We start from the raw sequence: 20,155 nt of genomic DNA on the forward strand, positions 1-20,155 counted from the left end.
GTGAAGTCTTATCGACACGAGTAAATTTTTCTTCCATATTTTAAGCTTAGGACAATTCTTGTTGGATATGTTATGATACTAAAACGAGAAAACAACTTTTCAGATCGAGTTAACGACCCTGTCTCGAAAGGGAAAAAAGTTCCTATGTTAGCACCTCTGGAATTTGAGTGCAAAATTGCCCAGAAGCGAAAGTTCAAAAAATTCGTATTTTCAACAATTATATGTGTAAAAATCTTAATCTTGAGCAGTCAAGACCCGATTTTCGAGGCTTCGAAAATCAGACCGTGACTAAAAAGACGAAATCGAAAACAAACAAAAGGAAAATAAAAGAAAAGAAAACCAAAGTAAAAATATAAAAACACTTTGAATTAAAACAAAAGAGAGAAATTTTGTTTGTTAATTATTACAAAAGAAATTGCAAATATAAAATGAAATACAAAAGACTCTAAAAGACAGAAAAGGGACTGACGCTCCGGAACGACCCCCTCTGTGACTGTACAACTCTCAAACGCTCCTCTACCTCGACCAGCAGCCAGTGAACACCTGAGAAAAATAAATGAGAACGGGATGAGTATAAAAATTATACTCAGTAAGCCACCTACTTGTAGGCTCTCTTCGCATCTTAATTTAACAGAACTCCCACGGTTTTCTAATTCGGTTCTAGGACATCGGGTTCTAACCTTAGTCTCTTGGGGCTTGCCCCTTGGGTTTCACCGGTTCATCGTCCTTTCATTAGTCACCTAGAGGTTCCTTATGCCAAGCTAATATGGTCGGTATCTCTCTATGAGGCGCTACCTCTACATGGCTATCTAGAACTACATGGTACCTAGCCTAGGGGTGTGCTGAATACCCCTACGCTCATATAGTCCTCCTATGGGGGGCGCGACCCAACCCGTTCCCATGCAGCTAATGGGCTATACGACGTGGGGACACATTTCCCATGCGAAATGGCTAAGAACAGTAAGGATTGATCAGGGACCCTTGGTCCTCCCACGAAGCTATAGATACCGTTCTCACGCTAGCAATCTGTGAACCCTCCTAGGTACTTTCTTGCCGTGGTAAACCGCTAAGTTTCTAGGGGAAAATTAAGTCTGTCCAGAGCGACATATAGCTCCTAACAGAAATTCCCTAATCTTATCATAGAAATGGGCCCTAGCAATGAACAGAGGGTGCATGCAATCTTCTTCTAACATCATAGTATGTAATTCATGCAAACTAGGCATACCGGCTCACGGGGCGATGACCTCCATCAAGCACCCAAAGCACGAAGTTCGCGCTCAATGGGACGAATTCGTCCATCAAGCACCCGAAACCCGGCATACACAACTCTAACATAAATTAAACGCATGCATACGTACAACGGAAGCTTAAGGCATACAAGCAACACTCAGAAAATTCACCCAACACATCATAACAATCCATCTAATTAAGCTCATTCATGGAGAGCTAATTCAAGGCAAAATTACTAACATGCATACATACAATCCAAGCGAACCCTACAAGTATTTCTTCCTAAATACCGGGTGGTGACTTACCTGGTTGACGCGTGCCCTCTCGCTAGCGTTTCTTTGCCCGTGAGGTGTCCAAAAATACTGATTTCTCTAAATCGAGAAAACAGAAAACAACCGGGCCAAATTGGCCGTTCCACGCGCGCTCACGCGCCCAGCAGCACGCTGGAAGTGCGTGGCCACGCGCGCGGGAAGGCGCCAGCCGCAGGCTGCACGCGCGCCTGCCACGCGCGCCCAATTCTGCACAGTCGCGGGTCGGGCCCGGCCCGGTCCGATCGGCTCGGCTCGCGTTGCGATTCGGCCCGGCTTGCAGGCGACATGTGTCGACGCCTCGCTGGAGCTGCGTTGCTCCAGCCGGTGGTCGACGCGTGTTCGGCGCCTGTCGCCGCCCTCCGCCGCTCGCCGGCCGTTTTTTTTTTTTTCTTTCTTCTTCTTCTTCTTCTCTGTCCTCTGAAAACCGAAACCCAGTCGGTTTTGTTTTTCCGATTTTTCATATCTTTCGATCCGTAGATCGGATCAATATGATTCCTTCGGCAACGTTCTAGATCGTGTTACAGGCCACGTCCTAGTATTCTTTTTATAATTTTTTTCTTGACTATCGGAGGATTTAAGAACGCCGGAAGTTCGCTCACCGTTCTCGGATGACCCTCGGATCTCCGCCTTTGGGTTGAGGTCTCGGCCAAACTTCTTCACAGATTTTGAGCGTAATCCTCTGTAGATTAACATACTCAAATTTCAGGCTCTAACTCTTACCGTATCTCACAGATCTAAAGCAATTTCGAGAATCTGGATTCAAGAACTTTACCTTTAGATTTTTCCTCGTTTCTGGATGGTTTTGGACGATCTAAAAGTTAAGAATGTTCCTCTCTACGTTCTGTGAAGATTTCATGAAGGCTCGGCCGGAACCAGACTCCTCGTGGCCGGAGCGGCGGTTACCTCCCTCTCTCTCTAGAACTTTCATTCTCTCTCTATAATTTTCTTTCTGCCGTTTCTCCTTCTCTTCCTTTTCCCCGTTAATTTTTTTTTTTTTTTCTTTTCTTTTTCTCTTTTATTCGTATGTTACTAAAAAGAGGGTATAATGACCAAATTACCCTCCAGGGATTAACCTTGACCATCCTTTTAATTTTCTATCATTTTTTCTTTTATATTTTTCTTAAGTTCTTTTATTCCTCATCATTTTTCTCTTCAGTCTCATCTCGGATTTTGGTCTTTAAGACCTTCACTAAAATTGAGAGAGATCGACTTTTAAGGTAAACTTAGATTTTAAACTTTCAATAGAGGCTCGGGCATTACATGAGCGGTCCTTACAGATTCGTCGAAACAGATCGAGAGAAACAAAGGTTTTTCAGATAGTGATTCGGGTGCCTCCTTGAGGGTCTTTTCATAAGGGTTGAGGTTGTGACGTCTTATTGACACGAGTAAATATTTTTTTTCTTCCATATTTTAAGCTTAGGACAATCCTTAGTGGATATGGTATGATACTAAAAAAAGAAAACAACTTTTCAGATCGAGTTAACGACCCTGTCTCAAAGGGGAAAAAAGTTCCTATGTTAACACCTTTTGAATTTCACTGCAAAATTGCATGGAAGCGAAAGATATTAAGTTTCGTATTTTAACCCAAGATATGTGTAAGATTCATCCAACTTGAGTGCTCCTTACAGATTTTGTTAAAAAGATCTAAAGAAACAATGTGTTTTCACATAATGATTGGGGTGCCTCCATTCGGGTTTATTCGACAGGGTTGAGGTTGTGAGGTGTTATCGAAACGAGTAAAGTTTTTTTTCTTCCATGTTTTCATCTTAGGACAATCTTTAGTGGATATGCTATGATACAAAAATGAGAATTTGACTTTTTAGATCGAGTTAACGAACCTCTCTCAAAGGGGAAAAAAGTTTCTATGTTAACACCTAATTAATTTCACCGCAAAATGGCCCGGAAGCGAATGTGAATAAGTTTCGTATTTTAACCCAAGATATGTGTAAGATTCATCCAACTTTTGCGCTCCTTACAGATTTGGTTAAAAAGATCTAAAGAAACAATGTGTTTTCACATAATGATTCGGGTGTCTCCATTGGGTTTTATTCGACAAGGTTGAGGTTGTGAGGTCTTATCGACACGAGTAAAGGTTTTTTTCTTCCATGTTTTTATCTTAGGACAATCTTTAGAGGACATGTTATGATACAAAAACGAGAAAACAACTTTTTAGATCGAGTTAACGACCGTGTCTCAAAGGGGAAAAAAGTTCCTATGTTAACACCTTTGGAATTTCACTGCAAAATGGCCCGGAAGCGAAAGTGAATAAGTTTCGTATTTTAACCCAACATATGTGTAAGATTCATCCAACTTTTGCGCTCCTTACAGATTTGTTGAAAAATTCAAAAGAAACAAAGGTTTTTCACATAATGATTTGGGTCGATCCATTTAGGTTTATTCTACAGGGTTGAGGTTGTGAGGTCTTATCGACATTAGTAAAGGTTTTTTTCTTCCATGTTTTCATCTTAGGACAATCTTTAGAGGATATGTTATGATACAAAAATGAGAAAACAACTTTTCAGATCGAGTTAACGACCCTGTTTCAAAGGGGAAAAAAGTTCCTATGTTAACACCTTTGGAATTTCACTGCAAAATGGCTTGGAAGCGAAAGTGACTAAGTTTCGTATTTTAATCCAAGATATGTGTAAGATTCATCAAAATTTTGCGCTCCTTACAGATTTGGTTAAAAAGATCTAAAGAAACAATGTGTTTTCACATAATGATTCGGGTGCCTCCATTGGGGTTTATTCGACAGGGTTGAGGTTGTGAGGTCTTATCGACACGAGTAAAGGTATTTTTTCTTCCTTGTTTTCATCTTAAGACAATCTTTAAAGGATATGTTACGATACAAAAATGAGAAAACGACTTTTCAGATCGAGTTAACGACCCTGTCTCAAAGGGGAAAAAAGTTCCTATGTTAACACCTATGGAATTTCACTGCAAAATGGCCCAGAAGTGAAAGTGAATAGTTTCGTATTTTATCCCAACATATGTGTAAGATTCATCCAACTTTTGCGCTCCATACAGATTTGGTTAAAAAGATCTAAAGAAACAATGTGTTTTCACATAATGATTCGGTTGGCTCCATAGGGGTTTATTCGACAGGGTTGAGGTTGTGCGGTCTTATCGACACGAGTAAAGGTTCTTTTCTTCCATGTTTTCATCTTAGGACAATCTTTAGAGGACATGTTATTAATCAAAAACGAGAAAACAACTTTTCAGATCGAGTTAACGACCCTGTCTCAAAGGGTAAAAAAGTTCCTATGTTAACACCTTTGGAATTTCACTGCAAAATGGCCTGGAAATGAAAGTGACTAAGTTTCGTATTTTAACCCAAGATATGTGTAAGATTCATCAAAATTTTGCGCTCCTTACAGATTTAGTTAAAAAGATCTAAAGAAACAATGTGTTTTCACATAATGATTCCGGTGCCTCCATTGGGGTTTATTCGATAGGGTTGAGGTTGTGAGGTCTTATCGACAGGAGTAAAGGTTTTTTTTCTTCCTTGTTTTCATCTTAAGACAATCTTTAGAGGATATGTTATGATACAAAAATGATAGAACAACTTTTTAGATCGAGTTAACGACCCTGTCTCAAAGGGGAAAAAAGTTCCTATGTTAACACCTTTGGAATTTCACTGCAAAATGGCCCGGAAGCGAAAGTGAATAAGTTTCGTATTTTAACCCAACATATGTGTAAGATTCATCCAACTTTTGCGCTCCTTACAGATTTGGTTAAAAAGATCTAAAGAAACAATGTGTTTTCACATAATGATTCGGGTGGCTCCATTGTGGTTTATTCGACAGGGTTGAGGTTATGAGGTGTTATCGACACGAGTAAAGGTTCTTTTCTTCCATGTTTTCATCTTAGGACAATCTTTAGAGGACATGTTATTAATCAAAAATGAGAAAATAACTTTACAGATCGAGTTAACGACCCTGTCTCAAAGGGGAAAAAAGTTCCTATGTTAACACCTTTGGAATTTCACTGCAAAATGGCCTGGAAGCGAAAGTGACTAAGTTTCGTATTTCAACAAAAGATATGTGTAACATTCATCAAAATTTTGCGCTCCTTACACATTTGGTTAAAAAGATCTAAAGAAACAATGTGTTTTCACATAATGATTTGGGTGCCTCCATTGGGGTTTATTTGACAGGGTTGAGGTTGTGAGGTCTTATCGAAACGAGTAAAGTTTTTTTTCTTCAATGTTTTCATCTTAGGACAATCTTTAGTGGATATGCTATGATACAAAAATGAGAAAACGACTTTTCAGATCGAGTTAACGACCCTGTCTCAAAGGGGAAAAAAGTTCCTATGTTAACACCTATTGAATTTCACTGCAAAATGACCCGGAAGCGAAAGTGACAAAGTTTCGTATTTTAACCCAACATATGTGTAAGATTCATCCAACTTTTGCGCTCCTTACAGATTTGGTTTAAAAGATCTAAAGAAACAATGTGTTTTCACATAATGATTCGGGTGGCTCCATAGGGGTTTATTCGACAGGGTTGAGGTTGTGAGGTCTTATCGACACGATTAAAGGTTCTTTTCTTCCATGTTTTCATCTTAGGACAATCTTTAGAGGACATGTTATTAATCAAAAACGAGAAAATAACTTTTCAGATCGAGTTAACGACCCTGTCTCCTAGGGGAAAAAAGTTCCTATGTTAACACCTTTGGAATTTCACTGCAAAATGGCCTGGAAGCGAAAGTGACTAAGTTTCGTATTTTAACCCAAGATATGTGTTAGATTCATCAAAATTTTGTGCTCCTTACAGATTTGGTAAAAAAGATCTAAAGAAACAATGTGTTTTCACATAATGATTTGGGTGCCTCCATTGGGGTTTATTCGACAGGGTTGAGATTGTGAGGTCTTATCGACACGAGTAAAGGTTTTTTTTCTTCCTTGTTTTCATCTTAAGACAATCTTTAGAGGATATGTTATGATACAAAAATGAGAAAACGACTTTTCATTTCGAGTTAACGACTCTGTCTCAAAGGGGGAAAAAGTTCCTACGTTAACACCTATGGAATTTCACTGGAAAATGGCCCGGAAGCGAAAGTGACTAAGTTTCGTATTTTAACCCAAGATATGTGTAAGATTCATCCAACTTGAGCGCTCCTTACAGATTTTGTTAAAAAGATCTAAAGAAACAATGTGTTTTCACATAATGATTCGGGTGTCTCCATTGGGTTTTATTCGACAGGGTTGAGGTTGTGTGGTCTTATCGACACGAGTAAAGTTTTTTTTTCTTCCATGTTTTCATCTTAGGAAAATCTTTAGTGGATATGCTAGGATACAGAAATGAGAAAACGACTTTTCAGATCGAGTTAACGACCCTGTCTCAAAGGGGAAAAAAGTTCATATGTTAACACCTATGGAATTTCACTACAAAATGGCCTAGAAGCGAAAGTGAATAAGTTTCGTATTTTAACCCAACATATGTGTAAGATTCATCCAACTTTTGCGCTTCTTACAAATTTGGTTAAAAAGATCTAAAGAAACAATGTGTTTTCACATAATGATTTGGGTGCCTCCATTGGGGTTTATTCGACAGGGTTGAGGTTGTGAGGTCTTATCGAAACGAGTAAAGTTTTTTTTTCTTCCATGCTTTCATCTTAGGACAATCTTTAGTTGATATGCTATGATACAAAAACGAGAAAACAACTTTTCGGATCGAGTTAACGACCCTGTCTCAAAGGGGAAAATAGTTCCTATGTTAACACCTTTGGAATTTCACTGCAAAATTGCCTGGAAGCGAAAGTGACTAAGTTTCGTATTTTAACCCAAGATATGTGTAAGATTCATCCAACTTGAGAGCTCCTTATAGATTTTGTTAAAAAGATCTAAAGAAACAATGTGTTTTCACATAATGATTCGGGTGCCTCCATTGGAGTTTATTCGACAGGGTTGAGGTTGTGAGGTCTTATCGACACGAGTAAAGGTTTTTTTCTTCCATGTTTTCATCTTAGGACAATCTATAGAGGACATGTTATGATACAAAAACAAGAAAACAACTTTTCAGATCGAGTTAACGACCCTGTCTCAAAGGGGAAAAAAGTTCCGATGTAAACACTTATGGAATTTCACTGCAAAATGGCCCGGAAGCGAAAGTGAATAAGTTTCGTATTTTAACCCAACATATGTGTAAGATTCATCCAACTTTTGCGCTCCTTACAGATTTGTTGAAAAATAATAAATAAACAAAGGTTTTTCACATAATGATTTGGGTGGCTCCATTGGGGTTTTTTCGACAGGGTTGAGGTTGTGAGGTCTTATCGACACGAGTAAAGGTTTTTTTTCTTTCATGTTTTCATCTTAGGACAATCTTTAGAGGATATGTTATGATACAAAAACGAGAAAACAACTTTTTAGATCGAGTTAACGACCCGGTCTCAAAGGGGAAAAAAGTTCCTTTGTTAACACCTTTGGAATTTCACTGCAAAATGGCCTGGAAGCGAAAGTGACTAAGTTTCGTATTTTAACCCAAGATATGTGTAATATTCATCAAACTTTTGCTCTCCTTACAGATTTGGTTAAAATGATCTAAAGAAACAATGTGTTTTCACATAATGATTCGTGTGGCTCCATTCGGGTTTATTCGACAGGGTTGAGGTTGTGAGGTCTTATCGATACGAGTAAAGGTTTTTTTTCTTCCATGTTTTCATATTAGGACAATCTTTAGAGGATATGTTATGATACAAAAACGAGAAAACGACTTTTCAGATCGAGTTAACGACTCTGTCTCAAAGGGGAAAAAAGTTCCTATGTTAACACCTATGTAATATCACTGCAAAATGGCCAAGAAGCGAAAGTGAATAAGTTTCGTACTTTAACCCAACAATATTTAGAGGATATGTATGATACAAAAACGAGAAAACCACTTTTCAGATCGAGTTAACGACCCTGTCAAAAAGAGGAAAAAAGTTCCTATGTTAACACTTATGGAATTTCACTGCAAATTGGCCCGGAAGCGAAAGTGAATAAGTTTCTTACTTTATCCCAACATACGTTTTAGATTCATCAAACTTGAGCGCTCCTTACAGATTTGGTTAAAAAGATCTAAGGAAACAATATTTTTTCACATAATGATTCGGTTGCCTCCATTGGGGTTTATTCGACAGGGTTGAGGTTGTGAGGTCTTATCGACACGAGTAAAGGTTTTTTTTCTAACATGGTTTCATCTTAGGATAATCTTTATTGGATATGCTATGATACAAAAATGAGAAAACGACTTTTCAAATCTAGTTAACGACCTTATCTCAAAGAAGAAAAAAGTTCTTATGTTAACACCTATGGAATTTCACTGCAAAATGGCCCGAAAGAGAAAGTGAATAAGTTTCGTACTTTAACCCAACATATGTGTCAAATTCATCCAACTTGAGCACTCCTTACAGATTTGTTGAAAAAGATCTAAAGAAACAATAGTTTTTCACATAATGATTCGGGTGCCTCCATTGGGGTTTATTCGACAGGGTTGAGGTTGTGAGGTCTTATCGACACGAGTAAAGGTTTTTTTTTCTTCCATGTTTTCTTCTTAGTATAATCTTTAGAGGATATGCTATGATACAAAAATGAGAAAACAAATTTTCAGATAGAGTTAACGACCCTTTCTCAAAGAGGAAAAAAGTTCCTATGTTAACACTTATGGAATTTCACTGCAAAATGCCCCGGAAGCGAAAGTGAATAAGTTTCGTATTTTAACCCAAGATATGTGTAAGATTCATCCAACTTGAGTGCTCCTTACAGATTTGGTTAAAAAGATCTATAGAAACAATGGTTTTTCACATAATGATTCGAGTGCCTCCATTAGGGTTTATTCGACAGGGTTGAGGTTGTGAGGTCTTATCGACACGAGTAAAGGTTTTTTTTTCTTCCATGTTTTCATCTTAGGACAATTTTTAGAGGATATGGTGTGATAAAAAAACGAGAAAACAACATTTTAGATCGAGTTAACGACCCTGTCGCAAAGAGGAAAAAAGTTCCTTTGTTAACACCTATGGAATTGCACTGCAAAATGGCCCGAAAGCGAAAGTGAATAAGTTATGTATTTTAACCCAACATATGTGTAAGATTCATCCAACTTGAACGCTCCTTACAGATTTGGTTAAATAGATCTAAAGAAACAATGGTTTTTTACATTATGATTTAGGTGCCTCCATTTGGGTTTATTCGACAGGGTTGAGGTTGTGAGGTCTTATCGACACGAGTAAAGGTTTTTTTTCTAACATGTTTTCATCTTAGGACAATCTTTATCGTGTCTAGTTTATGGAACCATAAGGTTTTTCATGAGAACCGGTCTAGAAGGGGGTTAAAATTGAGAAAACCCGAGGGAAGGTCGAGTTTTGGGATGACATGGCCGGTTCAACTGAATTGGCCACGTCATCATCTTCTTCCTCTAGACGGGAAGAAGACGCGGCCGGCTATAGCGTCGCCGTCTGAAACTTACCCTCCCCAACTCCAATCACGCTGTTTCTCCCCTCAATTTCTTCATGAAACTTAAAGATGGTGTTACAAGGAAGAGCTAGGGATTGACTTCGTACCTTTTCGTGGATGGTAGCCTAAGATATTTGCTTCCACAATTCGTCCAAAATATGATTTCTCGCCAGAGTAAAAACAAAGGATTTCTTATTGGGTAGCCAATTCTAGGGGTTTTTTAGGCTTGATTTCTTCACGAAACCTCTTCCTTATTATCCCCTCAAGATAAAGAAATTGGTTTGGAGGAACGACTCTGAGTGGGGTATCTTAATTTTGTAAAATCACTCTCGGTCTGCAAGTTACCGACACCTCCAATTTTCAATCTCTTGGGTATCTTGTTCTTCGACATTTCAGCTCTTGATTCCTTCATCAAAGTTACTCATCTTCTTTCTCTAAAGCTAAAGGAATTCTTAATTTGAAGGAAAGGAGGTCGTAGATAGGAATTTGACACTTACCCCCAATTTGAACCCGAAACAGATTTTCTTCAATTGGAAACGTTCCTGAGGTTATGATGTGGCAAATTCAGTTGAACCAGAGGTGCAGAATCTATTGGGGTCGTCCTTTCTTGAAGAATACTTAAGTATCCTCGGATTGGAATTTTGAGTTTTCGTTAAAGCTATTTAATGGCGGATTGGATTGGGGGAATGGTTTCGAAGCAGTTTCAGAACTCTATTCCTTCATAGAACGTGGGTAATCTTGTCTAGAAGCTATAGGAATAATTTTGAAAATGAACGGTAGAGAATTTCTCTCGAATTTAGAAGAAACCCGAGAGTAGGAGGCCCAAAATCTAAACACTTATTGCCAACGACTAGGAGCTCGACCTTGCTCGATTCTTGTTCTAAACGATTGCCCCGACATCAAAATTTATAGGGGAAACAAAAACCGACATTGGGAGCTCTAGAACGTGAATTGTCGATTGGATTTTCTGGAAAATCCATCAGATATATTTACTCCGATCAGAGCCTCACCGACTTTGGTTTTGAATCCTAGGCGTTGGATGTGATGATCCGTGAGTGTTCTTGAATATATCCAAGTTTGGAGAAGATCCAACGGCTGAGAGTCGAGATTCAAAGGATTTTGTGCAGAAGGTAATGTGAAGGTTCTGATTTTTTAGCAGAATGGAAAATCCGTAATTATCCTTAACTTCAAGAGTATTTTGGTAATTTGCCACTTTCCGAATATTTTATTATTATTTTTTCAAAAAATCCATAATTTTCCATAATTTTTTCTTCTTGAACATCTTGAAATTCCTTCTAGATAAGGAATTAAAAATCTAGAAATATCCTTGATAATTGAAAAAATGAGCTTTTCATTCTTTTCGCTTACGCTTTCATTCCCAATCCTTCCCCAAAGGTCCTAAGTCCTTAACATCACTTCTTATGGTATAGAAATGACTTTCTATTACTCTTTCCTTGCTTAATCCTCCTAATTTCCTTCATTGGATCTTTTAGGTCTTGCATAGGTGGCTTTCCTTCACTTCTGGGCTGTTACAATATCCACTAAAAGTTGTCCTAAGCTTAATATAGGAAGAAAAGAAGCATTTACTCGTGTCGATAAGACCTCACAACCTCAACCCCATCAAGAAGACCCACATGGACGCACTTAAATCGTTATATGAATAACTTAAGTTTCTTTCGATCTTTTTCAACGAATCTGTAAGGAACCTCAAGTTTGATGAATCGTACACATGTTAGGGTTGAAATATAAAACGTATGCACTTTCACATCCGAGCCATTTTGCAGTAAAATTTCATAGGTGTTAACATAGGAACTTTTTTCCCCTTTGAGACATTGTCGTTAACTCGATCTGAAAAGTTCTTTTCTCGTTTGAGTATCATATCATATCCACTAAAGATTTTCCAAGGCTTTAAATATTGGAGAAAAAAAGCATTTTCTCGTGTCGATAAGACCACACAACCCCAACCCTATCGAGAAGACCCACATCGAGGAACTTAAATCATTATGTGAAAAACCAAAGTTTCTTTTGATCTTTTTCAACGAATCTGTAAGGAACTCTCAAGTTTGATGAATCGTACACACATGTTGGGTTAAAATACGAAACATATGCACTTTCGCTTCCGGGCCATTTTGGAGTCAAATTACATAGGTGAAACTTTTTTTTCCCTTTGAGACAGGGTCGTTAACTCGATCTGAAAAGTTGTTTTCTCGTTTTAGTATCATACCATATCCACTAAAGATTGTTCTTAGCTTAAAATATGAAACAAAAAAATACCTTTACTCGTGTCGATAAGGCCTCACAATCTCAACCTTGTCGAGAAGACCCTCACGACGGCACTAAAATCATTATGTTAATAACCTAAGTTTCTTTCAATCTTTTTCAACGAATCTGTAAGGAACGCTCAAGTTTGATTAATCTTACAGATAGATTGGGTTAAAGTACGAAACTTATGCCCATTCGCTTCTGGGCCAGTTTGGAGTCAAATTCAATAGGTGTTAACATAGGAACTTTTTTCCCCTTTGAGACAGGGTCGTTAACTCGATCTGAAAAGTCATTTTTCTCGTTTTAGTATCATACCATATCCACTAAAGATTATCCTAAGCTTAAAATATTGGAGAAAAATACATTTACTCATGTTGATAAGACCTCACAACCTCAACCCTGTCGAGTAGACCCTCATGGAAGCACTTAAATCATTATGTGAATAACCTATGTTTCTTTCGATCTTTTTCAACGAATTTGTAAGGAACGCTCAAGTTTGATAGATCCTACACATATGAATAGTCAAATTCCCCAGATGTTAACGTAGGAACTTTTTTCCTCTTTGTGACAGGGTCGATAACTCAATCTGAAAAGTTATTTTCTCGTTTTAGTATCATACCATATCCACAAAAGATTGTCCTAAGCTTAAAATATTGGAGAAAAAAAATATTTACTTGTGTCGATAAGACCTCACAACCTCAACCCTGTCAAGACGACCCTCATGAAGGCACTTAAATCATTATGTGAAAAACATTTGTTTCTTTCTATCTCTTTCAATGAATCTGTAAGGAACGCTCATGTTTGATGAATGTTACATATATGTTTGGTGAAAATACGAAACTTATGCACTTTCGCTTCCAGGCCATTTTGGAGTAAAATTCCATAGGTGTTAACGTAGAAACTTTTTTTCCCCTTTGAGACAGTGTCGTTAACTCGAACTGAAAAGTTATTTTCTCTCTTTAGTATATTACCATATCCACTAAAAAAATTTCCTGAGCTTAAATTAATTGAAAAAAATAACATTTACTCGTGTCAATAAGATCTCCCAACCTCTACCCAGTCGAGAAGACCCTCATGGAGCCACTTAAATCATTATGTAAATAACCTTTGTTTCTTTTGATCTTTTTTAACGAATCGGTAAGCAACGCTCTAGTTTGAAGAATCTTACACATGTTGGGTAAAAATACTAAACTATGCACTTTCGCTTCCGGTCCATTTTGGAGTCAAATTCCATAAGTACACATATGAACTTTTTTCCCTTTGAGACAGGGTCGTTAACTCGATCTGAAAAGTAGTTTTCTCGTTTTAGTATCATACCATATCCAGTAAAGATTGTCCTAAGCTTAAAATTTTGGAGAGAAAAAATATTTACTCGTGTTGATAAGACCTCACAACCTCAACCCTGTCGAGAAGACTCTCATGCATGAACTTAAATCAATATGTGAATAACCTAAGTTTCTTTCGATCTTTTCCAACAAATCTGAAAGCAACGCTCTAGTTCGATGAATCATACACATATGTTGGTTTCTAATACGAAACTTATGCATTTTCGCTTCCGGGCCATTTTGAAGTCAAATTCAATAGGTGTTAACATAAGAACTTTTTTCCTCTTTGAGACAAGGTCGTTAACTCGATCTGAAAAGTTGTTTTCTCGTTTTAGTATCATACCATATCCACTAAACATTGTCCTTAGCCTAAAATATTGGAGAAAAAAATATTTACTCGTGTCGATAAGAACTCACAACCTCAACCCTGGCGAGAAGACCCTCTTGGAGGCACTTAAATCATTATGTGAATAACCTAAGTTTCTTTTGATCTTTTTCAACGAATCTGTAAGAAACGCTCAAGTTTGATGAACCTTACACGTATGTTGGGTTAAAATACAAAACTTATGCCCTTTTGTTTCCAGGCTATTTTGGAGTCAAATTTAATAGGTGTTAACATAGGAAATTTTTTACCCTTTGAGACTAGGTCGTTAACTCGTTCTGAAAAGTTGTTTTCTCGTTTTAGTATCATACCATATCCACTAAACATTGTCCTAAGCTTATAAAATGGAAGAAAGAAAACATTTACTCATGTCGATAAGACCTCACAACCTCAACCCAGTCGAGAAGACCCTCATGTTGAAACTTAAATCAATATGTGGAAAACCTTTGTTTCTTTCGATCTTTTTCAACGAATCTGTAAGGAACGCTCAAGTTTGATGAACCTTACACCTATGTTGGGTTAAAATATGAAACTTATGCATTTTCTCTTCCGGGCCATTTTTTAGTCGAATTCCATAGTTGTTAACATAGGAACTTTTTCACCCTTCCAGGTCCAACTTTCCGAGAACGAGATCAAGTTTCTTTGTGCTTCAGATAGATTTTGTCCAACAATCCAATTTGCTTGAGCTTGAAGCACCTATCAAGATTTGTAGTGACATTCATGTCAGTTCACTCATTTGTAAAGACTTTTTCAATATGGGTTTCCATCTAATGAAAATTATTTATCTTCTTCATTCCTTATCAGCCTATTTTTTTTTATCTTTTTTTCATTTTTATTTTCGTTCTTTTCATTTCAATTTCATCTTTTTTTCATTCTTCTTTTTATTTTCTTTTCATTCTTCTTTTCATCTTGTTTTTAATTTGTTTTCATTTTCTTTTTATTTTCATTTTATTTTTATCTTCTTTTCATTATTCTTTTCATATTTTTTTATTTTCTTTTCATTCTCTGTCCCCCATTCTTCTTTTCATTTCATGTCGGCGAGGGCAGGTAAACAGGTCCAGCTTTTTGAGAACGAGATCAAGCTTCTTTGCTCCTTCCAAAGAGATTTTATCTAGCAACCCAATTTAATTGAGCTTGAAACACCTATCAAGATTTGTAGTGACATTCATGGACAGTTCACTCATTTGTAAAAACTTTTTTAATATGGGTTTCCACCTAATGAAAATTATTTCTCTTCTTCATTCCTTATCAGCCTATTCTTTTTTTAATCTTTTTTTCATTTTCATTTTCCTTCTTTTCATTTTAATTTCATCTTTTTTTCATTCTTCTTTTTATCTTGTTTTTAATTTGTTTTCATTTTCTTTTTATTTTCATTTTTTTTTATCTTTTTTTCATTTTATTTTTATTCTTATTTTGAAATTCTTTTAATATCTTCTTTTCATCTTTTTTTTTTCATTCTTCTTTTCATATTTTTTTTATTTTCTTTTCATTCTCTGTTCCCATTCTTCTTTTCATTTCATGTCGAGGGCAGGTAACAGGTCCAGCTTTCCGAAACGAGATCAAGCTTGTTTGTGTTTCTTCTAGAGAAATTTTGTCCAACAACCCAATTTGCTTGAGCTTGAAGCACCTATCAAGATTTGTGGTGACATTCATGGGCAGTTCACTCCTTTGTTAAGACTTTTTTAATATGGTTTCCACCTAATGAAAATTATTTCTCTTTTTCATTCCTTATAAGCCTATTCTTTTTTTCATCTTTTTTTCATTTTGATTTTCTGTCTTTTCATTTCAATTTCATCTTTTTTTCATTCTTCTTTTTATTTTCTTTTTAATTTGTTTTCATTTTCTTTTTATTTTCATTTTATTTTTATCTTCTTTTCATTCTTCCTTTTATTCTTATTTTGAAATTGTTTTAATATCTCATTTTCAATCTTTTTTTTCATTCTTCTTCTCATATTTTTTTCTTTTCTTTTCATTATCTGTCCCCCATTCTTATTTTCATTTCATGTCCGCGAGGGCAGGTAAACAGGTCCAGCTTTCTGAGAACGAGATCAAGCTTTTTGTGCTTCTTCCAGAGAGATTTTGTCCAACAACCCAATTTGCTTGAGCTTGAAGCACCCAATTTGCTTGAGCTTGAAGCACCTATCAAGATTTGTGGTGACATTCATGAGCAGATCACTCATTTGTTAAGACTTTTTGAATATGGGTTTCCATCTAATGAAAATTATTTCTCTTTTTCATTCTTATCAGCCTATTCTTTTTTTTCATTTTCATTTTCCTTCTTTTCATTTAAATTTCATCTTTTTTTTTTCATTCTTGTTTTTATTTTCTTTTTATTCTTCTTTTCATCTTGTTTTTAATTTGTTTTCATTCTCTTTTTATTTTCATTTTATTTTTATCTTCTTTACATTCTTTCTTTTATTCTTATTTTGAAATTCTTTTAATATCTTCTTTTCAATCTTTTTTTTTTTTCATTCTTCTTTTCATACTTTTTTATTTTCTTTTCATTCTCTGTCCCCCATTCTTCTTTTCATTTCATGTCCGCGAGGGCAGGTAAACAGGTCCAGCTTTCCGAGAACGAAATCAAGCTTGTTTGTGCTTCTTCTAGAGAGATTTTGTCCAGCAACACAATTTGCTTGAGCTTGAAGCACCTATCAAGATTTGTGGTGACATTTATGGGCAGTTTACTGATTTGTTAAGACTTTTTTAATATATGGGTTTCCACTTAATTAAAATTATTTCCTCTTTTTCATTCTTTATCGGCCTATTCTTCTTTTCATTTTCATTTTCCTTCTTTTCATTTTAATTTCATCTTTTTTTTATTCTTCTTTTAATTTTTTTTTTCATTCTTCCTTTTATCTTGTTTTTAATTTGTTTTCATTCTCTTTTTATTTTCATTTTTTTTTAATCTTCTTTTCATTATTCCTTTTATTCTTATTTTGAAATTCTTTTTATATCTACCTTTTCATATTTTTTTTCATTCTTTTTTTATTTTCTTTTTATTCTCTGTCCTCATTCTTCTTTTTCGAGGGAAGGTAAACAGGTCCAGCTTTCCGAGAACGGGATCAAGCTCCTTTGTGTTTCTTCCAGAGAGATTTTGTCCAACAACCCAATTTGCTTGAGCTTGAAGCACCTATCAAGATTTGTGGTGACATTCATGAGCAGATCACTCATTTGTTAAGACTTTTTGAATATGGGTTTCCAACTAATGAAAATTATTTCTCTTTTTCATTCTTATCAGCCTATTCTTTTTTTTCATTTTCATTTTCCTTCTTTTCATTTAAATTTCATCTTTTTTTTTTTCATTCTTCTTTTTATTTTCTTTTCCTTCTTCTTTTTATCATGTTTTTAATTTGTTTTTATTTTCATTTTATTTTTATCTTTTTTTCATTCTTCCTTTTATTTTTATTTTGAAATTGTTTTAATATCTACTTTTCAATCTTTTTTTTTATTCTTCTTTTCATTTTTTTTATTTTCTTTTCATTCTCTGTCCCCCATTTTTCTTTTCATTTCATGTACGCGAGGCAGGTAAACAGGCCCAACTTTCCGAGAACGAGATCAAGCTTTTTTGTGCTTCTTCTAGAGAGATTTTGTCCAGCAACACAATTTGCTTGAGCTTGAAGAACCTATCAAGATTTGTGGTGACATTTATGGGCAGTTTACTGATTTGTTAAGACCTTTTTAATATATGGGTTTCCACTTAATTAAAATTATTTCTTCTATTTCATTCGGCCTATTATTTTTTTCATCTTCTTTTCATTTTAATTTCATCTTTTTTTCATTCTTGTTTTAATTTACTTTTCATTCTTCTTTTTATCTTGTTTTTAATTTGTTTTCATTTTCATTTTTTTTATCTTCTTTTCATTCTTTCTTTTATTCTTATTTTGAAATTGTTTTAATATCTACTTTTCAATCTTTTTTTTTATTCTTCTTTTCATATTTTTTTTCATTTTCTTTTCATACTTTTTTTATTTTCTTTTTATTCTCTGTCCCCATTTTTCTTTTTCGAGGGCAGGTAAACAGGTCCAGCTTTCCGAGAACGAGATCAAGCTTCTTTGTGTTTCTTCAAGAGAGATTTTGTCCAATAACTCAATTTGTTTGAGCTTGAAGCACCTATCAAGATTTGTTGTGACATTCATGGGCAGTTTACTCATTTGTTAAGACTTTTTGAATATGGGTTTCTACCTAATGAAAATTATTTCTCTCTTTCATTCTGATCACCCTATTGTTTTTTTCTATCTTTTTTTCATTTTCATTTTCCTTCTTTTCATTTCATTTTCATTTTTTTTTTTCATTCTTCTTTTTATTTTCTTTTCATTCTTCTTTTCATCTTGTTTTTAATTTGTTTTCATTTTCTTTTTATTTTCATTTTATTTTTATCTTTTTTTCTTTCTTCCTTTTATTTTTATTTTGAAATTGTTTTAATATCTACTTTTCAATCTTTTTTTTTATTCTTCTTTTCATATTTTTTTATTTTCTTTTCATTCTCTATCCCCCATTTTTCTTTTCATTTCATGTCCGAGGGCAGGTAAACAGGTCCAGTTTTCCGAGAACGAGATCAAGTTTTTTTGTGCTTCTTCCGGAGAGATTTTATCCAGCAACCCAATTTGCTTGAGCTTGAAGCACCTATCAAAATTTGTGGTGACATTCATGGACAGTTCACTGATTTGTTAAGACTTTTTTAATATATGGGTTTCCACCTAATGAAAATTATTTTCTCTTTTTCATTCTTTATCGGCCTATTCTTTTTTTCATTCTTCTTATAATTTTTTTTCATTATTCTTTTTATCTTGTTTTTAATTTGTTTTCATTTTCTTTTTATTTTCATTTTTTTTTAATCTTCTTTTCATTATTCCTTTTATTCTTATTTTGAAATTCTTCTAATATCTTCTTTTCATATTTTTTTTCAAATTTTTTTTATTTTCTTTTCATTCTCTGTCCCCATTCTTCTTTTTCGAGGGCAGGTAAACAGGTCCAGGTTTCCGAGAACGAGATCAAGCTTCTTTGTGTTTCTTCAAGAGAGATTTTGTCCAACAACTCAATTTGTTTGTGCTTGAAGCACCTATCAAGATTAGTGGTGACATGGGCAGTTTACTCATTTGTTAAGACTTTTTGTATATGGGTTTCTACCTAATGAAAATTATTTCTCTTTTTCAATCTGATCAGCCTATTGTTTTTGTCTATCTTTTATCATTTTCATTTTCCTTTTTTTCATTTCATTTTCATTTTTTTTTTCATTCTTCTTTTTATTTTCTTTTCATTCTTCTTTTTATCATGTTTTTAATTTGTTTTCATTTTGTTTTTATTTTTATTTTTTTTTCATTCTTCCTTTTATTTTTATTTTGAAATTGTTTTAATATCTACTTTTCAATCTTTTTTTTTATTCTTCTTTTCATATTTTTTTATTTTCTTTTCATTCTCTGTCCCCCATTTTTCTTTTCATTTCATGTCCGCGAGGGCAGGTAAACAGGTCCAGCTTTCCGAGAACGAAATCAAGCTTGTTTGTGCTTCTTCTAGAGAGATTTTGACCAGCAACACAATTTGCTTGAGCTTGAAGCACCTATCAAGATTTGTGGTGACATTTATGGGCAGTTTACTCATTTGTTAAGACTTTTTGAATATGGGTTTCTACGAAAATTATTTCTCTTTTTCAATCTGATCAGCCTATTGTTTTTTGTCTATTTTTTTTCTTTTTCATTTTCCTTTTTTTCATTTCAATTTCATTTTTTTTTATTCTTCTTTTTATTTTCTTTTCATTCTTCTTTTCATCATGTTTTTAATTTGTTTTCATTTTATTTTTATCTTTTCTTCATTCTTCCTTTTATTTTTATTTTGAAATTGTTTTAATATCTACTTTTCAATCTTTTTTTTTTATTCTTTTTTTCATATTTTTTTATTTTCTTTTCATTCTCTGTCCCCCATTTTTCTTTTCATTTCATGTACGCGAGGGCAGGTAAACAGGCCCAGCTTTCCGAGAACGAGATCAAGCTTTTTTGTGCTTCTTCTAGAGAGATTAAGATTTTGTCCAGCAACCCAATTTGCTTGAGCTTGAAGCACCTATCAAGATTAGTGGTGACATTCATGGGCAGTTTACTCATTTGTTAAGACTTTTTGAATATGGGTTTCTAAGAAAATTATTTCTCTTTTTCAATCTGATCAGCCTATTGTTTTTGTCTATCTTTTATCATTTTCATTTTCCTTTTATTCATTT

General features: G+C 34.9%; 1 long non-coding RNA gene across 1 annotated transcript; it reads right to left on the bottom strand.

Annotated features, from left to right (window-relative positions):
- Nucleotides 1-345: 345 nt before the first annotated feature.
- On the bottom strand, nt 346-2,796 carry LOC111788339 (uncharacterized). The gene is made up of 2 exons (XR_015421600.1): nt 2,314-2,796; nt 346-2,220 (listed from the first exon to the last, which is right to left on the bottom strand). It is a non-coding gene; the product is annotated as an uncharacterized LOC111788339 (long non-coding RNA).
- Nucleotides 2,797-20,155: the final 17,359 nt, after the last annotated feature.

This window comes from Cucurbita pepo, chromosome 7 (genome assembly GCF_057944985.1).
Source record: "Cucurbita pepo subsp. pepo isolate OVF chromosome 7, ASM5794498v1, whole genome shotgun sequence".
Classification (NCBI taxonomy): Eukaryota; Viridiplantae; Streptophyta; class Magnoliopsida; order Cucurbitales; family Cucurbitaceae; genus Cucurbita; species Cucurbita pepo.